Source organism: Podarcis raffonei, chromosome 1 (genome assembly GCF_027172205.1).
Source record: "Podarcis raffonei isolate rPodRaf1 chromosome 1, rPodRaf1.pri, whole genome shotgun sequence".
Taxonomy (NCBI): domain Eukaryota; kingdom Metazoa; phylum Chordata; class Lepidosauria; order Squamata; family Lacertidae; genus Podarcis; species Podarcis raffonei.
In genome coordinates this window covers 63,866,791-63,876,272 of record NC_070602.1, presented here as the reverse complement: position 1 = coordinate 63,876,272, position 9,482 = coordinate 63,866,791, and the positions used below count along the sequence as shown (strand labels likewise).

Below are 9,482 nucleotides of genomic sequence, written 5' to 3'. Positions count from 1 at the left end.
CTGAAGGGTTGAGAGAACCCCCCCGCCGAACATGGAGAGGAGAGGTGTCCCTTGCACAAGCGATCCTCATTCCACATGTGCATATGCCACGTAGCGCTATATTAAATTCCTCCCTGTAGTTTTCTGATACACCTAAATTGCTCAGTCCATGGAAATCCTGTGGAAGAATAAAGTGATAACTTTCTTAAAGGAAATCTGAGCATGCTTACCAAAGAGACTAGTGAGTATTCCTGGAGAGGCACGGAAGAGGGTGATCTCAAGCCTCGGCACCAAACAACCCATTCCGTTACTCCAGGCTTTGTACCTTAATGTGTTTGTACCATATTACTGCTGCAATGTAGTGGTGGAGTCACGTGTTGGAGAGAGATGCTGCCAGTTGGTGTAGAGCAATAATATTCAACAGGTGGTACGGGACTCAATATTGGGTTGCAGTCTGACATAAGATGGATCATGACAGGAGCATTGCCACTATAAAGGTAAAGGGACCCCTGACCATTAGGTCCAGTCGTGGCCGACTCTGGGGTTGCGGCCCTCATCTCACTTTACTGGCTGAGGGAGCCGGCGTACAGCTTCCGGGTCATGTGGCCAGCATGACTAAGCCGTTTCTGGCGAACCAGAGCAGCGCACGGAAACGCCATTTACTTTCCCGCTGGAGCGGTACCTATTTATCTACTTGCACTTTGATGTGCTTTCGAACTACTAGGTTGGCAGGATATTGCCACTATAGTTACATGGTAAAAAAAGAAGACGGCGGAAGCAATGGGTCCCCAAATGCAGGTTTGGGCTAAAAGAGGGTCCAACCGGTGTAAAGAGTGTGTAGCTACATGCGTACATGGCTAGAATATAAGGCAGCCTCATGTTTATACCTGTTGTTGTGTGATAATTAGTTAAGCTGTTTATTGTAACCCAAAACTACCTAAGAATGAAGAGAAAGATCCAAATAACCAATATGGTTTTTTACTTCTAGGGTGGTGGTGGTGGTTGTTATACAAAATGGGTGACTGGGAGATATAAACACAAAACTTGCAGCAGAACTTGCTAGCAAAACAATCAGAATTGGATATTGCCTTCAAAGCAAATCAAACACAGCTGGAGTGTTTACCAACATATCTGCACGAGATCTCTTAAAAATAAGGTACCTATCTGCCAGAAGATCGTTCTTTATTTTCCTTTCTTTGAAATTGTCATGAAGCTTTGACTCCAGATAAGAAAACTATAATGAAATAAAGGAAACATTGTTTAGCTGTCAAAATGAATTTGATGTGTGACATGTATGGGAAGAGGGGAAAACAACGCAAGATTGGATAGTGGGTTCCTGAAATTTATGTGAAAAGAGAGTGGGGGAATCAAAGATAGCCCTTGACGTTTGATAGAAACAACTATTTCATTTGTTTGCATCCTTCGTTCTTACATGAAAGGCAAAGGAGGTTTGTGGATATTGATTAAAACCATGCAAATAGTACTCAATAGCATTTGACATTTTCGTTAACTTTGATTTTAAGCTTCGTCATATTTCACTGGCGGAAATGTTCACAGAATTATACACAGATAATAAATTAATGCACAGAGAAAAAATGCTTTGATTTCCCTTCTCCATGGAGGTCATATGCATGAATAAAAGTTAGCACAACCAGTGTTATAATTCTTGCAAGGAGTGTTATATGCCTGCAGTTTAGTTATAGAAAAGCGGAAGTGTCAGGTTGCGAGGCTGGAGCTCAGGCCGGGCCAAACCAAGGCACAGTGTCAGGACTTAGAGGAGGTGCTTGACAGAACCCATTGCTCCCAGCCATTGCATTTTTGCTATATGAGCTGCCTTAGGACTTCAAGACAAACAAAAGGAAGTACTTTTTCACACAAGACATAATAAATCTATTGCATTTGGTTCCATGAGATAGAGGGTTGATCACTAGCTAGGGAATTAGAGAAATTCATGGAGGACAGGTCTATCAGCAGCAACTAGTCATGAGGGTTATATAAAACCTCCGCGCTCAGAGGCAGCACGACAATGAATACCATTTGCTGGGTTGCAGAGAGAGCTATTGCCTTCATGCCCTGCTTGTGAGCTTCCCAAAGGCAGCCAACTGCTGCTGAGGCAAACAAGAAGCAAACAATATATGAATATTTCGTTTGATTCAGCTGGGCTCTTATGTTCAGTACTAGAGTACCACTGTACTTATACCTGCTGGGTTGGAATCAGATTTAGTCAGGCTTAGAGTGGGACTTAAATTAGATGACTGGCTTAAGTCCCATTGATTTCAATGGCTCTAGTCTAAAGCACAGCCAAATATAAATCCAACCCATTCACTTCTACACACTTAACTCTCTGGACTGTGACTACAATGCCAAGCCAGTTAGAGAAGAAAGTTAAAAGCACTGCAATAGCTGTGCTATCTCCAGGAAAAATAAAAATAAGCGCACATTTATTAAAGGAAAAGAAAACTTTATGAAGAAATCTTAACACACACACCCCTTTTTATCCCAAACGTAGGATGTTTTTGAGCTTCAGCATTTATCCTTTTTCTAAAACAAATAAGGCAACTTGTGTTTCGAACAGATCCTTGGTGATTTAAATAAGGTGGCCTTTGCTGTATTCGCCAGCTTTCAAAAAGATGTCTGGGCAGTCTGAAGATAAAATCACTGCTCTTTATGGCACACTAATAGAACGTGTAAGTAAATTTACAGCCTGTTCCTAGTTATATTAACATGGAGAAAAGTCCCCTTCTTCCCTGTGATTTCAGTGGAGCTTACTCCCAGGTAACTGTGCAGAGGATTGCAGCTTGTGTATAGTCAGAGTGAGCCCCCTCATTTGACTCCTCTCAAGCTTCCACATGTTGCTTCTTCAGGCACAGGATCCAAAATCACAACTCATTTTGACTTGGTGGAGAGCCTTTTCCTTGGCCGCTATTTTGAGAAAGCCATTGTCCCCTGTAATTTGTCCTTATGTGTATTTTGGAAAGGAAGCCCTGTCAATAATTTAATTAGAATGTGAGGGGAGAGAGAGAGAGAAAATGTATTCAGAGGTAGCCAGACCCTAAGAATAAGAAGGCAGGAGAAGAGAGGGAGAAAGGCTGTGTAAAAAGGTTAAAATGCAGACCTGCATTGTTTGCAAAAAGCCTGCTGTTTCCTTTATGTCTAACTGATCTGTGCCAGAAGCCCTCTTGAATTTCTACAAGAATAGAGCTTCAGATCATCTGCATTCAGTGCCAGAGTCACGGCCCTGGAACCGATAATTGCCTCTGACAGGATTTAATTACCTTCTCCAGGACCTTTTCTCTGTTTGATTGGAGACCACCCCCTGCCTCCGATCAAATCAGACAGTAATAACACACTGAAGCACAGCAGCCAATCACGAGTCAAGTCTGAACAGTGACCTTGCTGAGTAGAAGCTGATTGGCGGTGTCAGCCTTGTCAACTGTGTCAGTGAACCATCAGACAAGAAAGGGGGCGAGGGGGGGCAGGAGAGAAAGAGAGAGAGAGCGCACACAAGATAAGAGAACAGCATTAATGCTAATGGAGTCTGTCAGCATGCGTGGCTCGAGGTTGCATTTCAAGTGTGGCGATGCACAGGAACAAAAATGATGGCAAATCTAATGCAAACCTGGAATGATCACACACACACACACACAATGGAAACATATCAGAGAATTAATGTACCTGGAGCATAGCTAAAATAAAAAGATCCATGCGCCTGATATAAGAGAATCATATTCCCAGCATCTCTTCCTGTAAAATGCCTTGAGTGAATTTCTGCATTTTAAACCATCACCGTTTTATGAGGGAACTATGAAAAAAAAAATCATACTTGATAGGCACTTGAAGGGCCTGCATTTTTAATACTAACGTGACATGTGCCAAGAGTGTATTAACTATGGTTATTTTAATGTAAGGTCTACAGTTGCGGAGGCTTTTAAGCCAAGAATTCTACATTCTTTTAGAAGTGTTTTGTTCATTTATTGAGGAAATAATTAAATATGAATGCTTTCCTAATACTACTCGCGGAACATTTGCCCAAAAGTGCCCTGAACACTGGTTTAAATATAGCTGAGGGTGCAGCTACAGGAGCGATATAGCAAAGGCTGATGGTTTATACCTGCTGAGTCTTATTTGTGTTCTATGACACTTGCTCTAAACTCGGCTTAGCCGGTGTTGTGCTTGCAGGAACATCTGTTTTATTTTAGTGGTGGGCAAAATCCTTGCTCATGTTGAGTTACTGTTCTCAACACGCATTGCATGTCATTACCTCCACCAGGCACTCTATGGACTAGAGCTCCTTTTACCAACCCGGGGACCTCCAAGAATCCTAGGAACTGTAGTTTGTTAAAGGTGCCGGGAATTGTAGCTCTCTGAGGAGTAAATTACAGTTCCAAGGGTTATTTGGTGAAGTCATGTGCTTTTAAAATGTGTTAAATCTATGATGTGTCCATATTTAGTGAAAGTGAGTGGCTACGGAAAGTGAATCCTCTCTTCCTTTGCCTGATGAATGTGTCAAGAGGAAAGTGTGGTCCCATGTAGAGATTGTGGTTTTACTGGTGTTGGGAGTACTGGTAAACTTCAGTCATCACATCACTAAATCTGTACATAAAATTATGGACCAAAAGCTTGATCAGGGCGGGTTACAACAAATGGAGATTCAGAATTAAGAACAGTTCAAACAGATTACTGTTTCTGGAATAGGGTGGGTCCTGGAAACACAAATCTCAGGTGTCAAAGGCTAGGGTAAGGAGCATTCACCAAAAGCTGTATAGTGAAGATGCCAAGCACACCTGCGTGAGGAAGGAATTCCACAACTTGGGGGCCCTCACCTGGGCCACCACCACCTAAACATCAGAGGGCAGCAGAACTGCCAAGAAGGCCCCATCTGCTGTCATTAACCCCCAGAAGGGTCTGTAGGGAAGGAGACGTTCTCTCTGATATTTGAGGTCTAAATCATTTGGGGCTATAAATACTACTGTGAGCACCTTGAATTGGGACCAGAAACTGGCATCCAATATACACACTCACACACCCCACTACATTCAACTAAGCAAGAAGTGTGATCAGAGTCAAGGACACATTTCTGCCAGCCCAAAATGCTCGAGGGGGGTATGAGGTAGAGCTGATGAGGCACTGAGGACTCCTGGTCCCAAGGTTCCCCACTGCTGCTTTATCCAAATGTCATATTTAACATACTTCTCTGCTTTGAAGATGGGTGTGAACCCATGGTAGCTGCATCATTTGAAGTCCTGTGAGGTGATTCTCTAAATTGCCAGCAGCTGTCCAAATTTTTTATAAATGCCTTTTAGTACTTATTAGTATAACACCATCATTCAGAATTGGTAATTTAAATGCTTTGTCACTGTAACTATAAATCCAAACTTTGCATGCCCAGAAAAAACTATTCTCTCACAATTTTTAAAACACATTTTCAGTATTTCAGGCAATTGGCCTACTTGATCAAGAATTTTCTTCTTAAATATGCTTGAATTATAGGCTTTCATTTATTTCATGTGATTCACCTGTGCATAAATTTTAATTCAGAATTCCACAGCCACCAATTCTACACCAAACAAACTAGCCGGACTGTATTCTGTGCCAAAACAATCATTAATTAAAACTCATTTGCAGTTTCCTGAAAATCCATTCACATGCTGTTTCTTCTTCTTATGAGTCAGCTTTTTTACACTGACACATACCTGCATGTGTTCTAGGTTTGCCAATGGCATTTACGAGCTGCCTGTGTTCAGAAGCACTGAATTCCGAACATATTACTTAGCCTGTGTTCTCAACACGGGATGAACCAAGTGCAAGGATGGGATGCATGTGGATATGAAGTGCTGCTGCTGGGTTACACAGTCTTCCAGAATTCCCATTTTTGTGTGTGAGCATCCTAAAATTAACCATACCTATTTGTTTCAAGCATAGTGGCGACACGCTGCCACCACTAACAATTTATCCTTTTGTAAACTAGCAAAGTCTTGAGGGAAGAATTTAGAATCATAGAGTTGGAAGGGACCCTGAGGGTCATCTAGTCTAACCCCCTGCAATGCAGCAATTTAAACTAAAGCATCCATGACAGATGGCCAAGAATGGAGACTCCACCACCTTCCAAGGAAGTCTGATCCACTGCTGAACAGCTCTTACCATCAAAAAGTTTTTCCTGATGTTTCGTCAGAATCTCCTTTTTTGTAATTTGAATCCATTGGATTTTGTTCTACCCTTCAGAACAGGAGAAAACAAGCTTGCTCCAGCTTCCATGTGACAGCCCTTTCGATATTTGAAGATGGCTGTCATACCTCCTCTCAGTCTCCTCTTTACCAGGCTAAACATACCAAGTTCCCTCAACTGTTCCTAATAAGGCTTGGTTTCCAGACCCTTGATCATCTTGGTTTCCCTCCTCTGTACACATTCCAGCTTGTCAATATCCTTCTTAAACTGTGGTGCCCAGAATTGGGCACAGTACTCTAGGTGTGGTCTGACCAAGGCAGAATACAATGGTACCTGCATGCTTTCCCCTTGTAATCTATAATACTACTGCCACGACCAGGAAAAGGATGTTTAGGAGTGATGAGAACGTGCACACAATGAAATTTCTCTTGGGATATTGGTGAATAGGTTGTGCATCTTATTCCTATGTTGAACTCAGTAGAATCTACTCCCAAGTAAGCCCGCACAGGAGGATTGCAGTACTTGCACACTGATTGATTACCACACTTGAAGTTAGGAGGAAAGCTTTGCTCAGGTTCGATTGGCTATATATGTCCCCTGTCCCTTCTGCTGTAGGCTGTGACTTGGTTTACTGATGTAATTACTAGTCTGGATTGCACCTGCTCTCTGCGTGTGGTTTGGAAGATTATGGTCTGAATTATGTAGGTTGGCCTGTATGTGGAACTAATAGACATCTGTGTTCCACACCAAGGAACTCCCCACAGCAAAGGCCTGATTGCCTTTTGAATTAAGGATTAATAACAAAGTCTTCAAACAGCAAGTGGTATCTGAGTGCAGACAGTTACAGAGGAAGGAGGAAATAGATTCCAGTACTTTTGGACCCCCTTCGCTCTACAGTGTGGTAAGTGGGATGGAAAGTGTGACATGTGCAGAATGAGGGCTGCAACCTACAGTTGTGTGCACAAATCTCTTTGTACATATAAGCAAGCCAGGAGAATAAATATGACCTTTTGTGTGCAGTGCTAGCAATTTCATGAATGTGTGGACACGCTGTGATCTGTAGCTTTCAGGGGCTTAGATGCCAGCAATGGTATCTTGTCTTGCATAACTATTTTAAGAATTACATTGTTGGCCAAATACTCCACCAAGATGTGTAAAGAAAAAGAAAGAAGGTCTGGTTGTTGTTTTTACCTAAAATAGCTGAGCACTATAGGAAGTAGAGAAGTTTTCTAAATAGAGAAAAACTGTAGTCCATTTTAAATTATATCAAACAGTGCTACTATTATTAGAGGGAAAGACTGAAAGTTGTACAGCAGAATATGAAAGCATATTGCAGATCATGAAATTACATTTCACAATCGTATAGTGGGATAAATCCATTTCTGTCATAGGGCTGGGTGAAAATGATCCTAAAATGGAGTTGACCCACTCTGTCTGACACAACGTCTTTAATAAAAGATTCCTTATACTCAAAGTGTTGGCTCCCTCTTGCAACTTCCTCTTTTAATGGGTTGAAGTGTTTTGCAATCTCTGGAGTGACTATTTAAAAGGAGGGCAGGGAAAGGGAAGAGAGAGAGAGAGATTTTTTTTATTTCCAGATTGCCAAAGTACTCCTGCAGAGTTTCCTCATCCCATGGTCCTGATCTTCAGCTGTATCCCTTTCCATAGCTACCAAAATGCCTCATTAGAGGATTATGAGGGTGTGCTAGTAATAAGTGTTGGGAAACATACAAACAGGAGTCAGTGAAGGGTCAGGCTCCACAGTGCACATGAACACCTTTCTTTCACTGCCATGGCTTTTGGAACAGCACCACCCTTTCTCACCAAATAGAAATTCTGTTAGGATAAAAAATTGCTAGTGTGTAGTAGCTGTAGGATCCAAGTACTCTTAAATACAGAACAAAATTGCTTTTTGCTGAACTATGGGAGACTTTCTTCTTCTTCTTCACTGCAACCCCAAATTATGTGAAATTGACTGAGTTTCATGTTGTGCTCTGAGCCTTGGCTCAGGTTCAGTAAGGTTTTCAAACCTTAAGCTATAGTAGAGCCAAAGTTTAAGCGAGATTTATTGTTTTAGGTAGGAATCACAGAAAAACCACCAGTTTTGGCAATGAGGTTCAGGGCAATAAGAAAGGCTCAGAGCTGATATGAACCATATTTGGAGTGGGGAGAGGGGCGGAGGGGCAAAGAACCTTCCAAAAATATTTATTATGGACAATGTACATAGCCAATTTCATTATGATGCATTCCTGACCACTGGTTGGTAAAAAAATAAATCAAATTCCAAAGGCTGGTCTGCAGTACAATTTTAAAAATATGTCTAAGAGAAAGCAGGGATGACTCCTACCAGTCTACTGTTGCCAAGGAGTTGGACAGGACAGGACTTGCCACATTAAAGCCTCAGTTCAGGCTCAGTTCATACTAAAGGCCAACCAAACCTTAGGGCCATGGGGTAACCACCAAAGTGCCCATCAGAAGACCTCAGTGATTAAGGTGGAGGAGTGGTTTGCAAAGGATGTGGCAGGAGTGACAGGAGAGGATGGCAAGTGTGGTGGGACAATTCAAGGGCCCTCAAAGAAACTTTTAAACATTTCAGCTTAGTAAAGTATAGTATCAAAATAAAAAATAAAAATTTGCATACTATGGATAGCTGCCCAGAGTGGCTAGGGCTGGGGAAACCCAGCCCGATAAATAATAATTTTATATTTTATATAAATAATAAACTATTATACTACTACTACTACTATTATCATTATCATTATTATTATCATTATTATTAACATTATAGATATATTTTCAAAATGAGAGCATGAGCATCAGGTGATACTCCTGGACAATCCTAGTTGTGTTTTCTAATGTATTTCTTATTAATTAAAAAACGGTGTGATGTGAGCAAATTTTTATTCTGAAAGTATGGCCCAGAGGGAAAAGGTTTGAGAAACACTAAGGTTTTTTAACCAGTTGGGTTCAGGGCTAGCTTTTTCACACTGGCCACCACACCACCGCCTTCCTTAGGGGCTGAGTACCACTCCTTCATGCAATTAAGCATATACCGGGGGCCATGGTTTCAACTTCAAGCACTTTGCATATATTTATGTGCTATGGTCCCCTATCCACTGCAGGGTAGAAAATCTGTAGATTTGCTCAAAATACAAAAACAGCAACAACACATTGCCCTTCTACCTTTCATGCTGCCAGCATAAACCCAGCAAGGTTTTGGATTTAGCAGTTCCTTTGCCTTTGATTTTAACTTCTCTCACCTCTGTGCCACCCCAGATTGCTCCACCAGTGATTTTTCAGTACTGTATACCCATATGAAAATTCACCCAAGTAAATTT

The 9,482-nt window shown here is 41.6% G+C and overlaps 1 long non-coding RNA gene across 1 annotated transcript; it reads right to left on the bottom strand.

Annotated features, from left to right (window-relative positions):
- Positions 1–215: 215 nt before the first annotated feature.
- On the bottom strand, positions 216–3,310 carry LOC128402546 (uncharacterized). The gene is made up of 3 exons (XR_008327738.1): positions 3,255–3,310; positions 1,140–1,213; positions 216–468 (listed from the first exon to the last, which is right to left on the bottom strand). It is a non-coding gene; the product is annotated as an uncharacterized LOC128402546 (long non-coding RNA).
- Between the last annotated feature and the right edge of the window lie 6,172 nt (positions 3,311–9,482).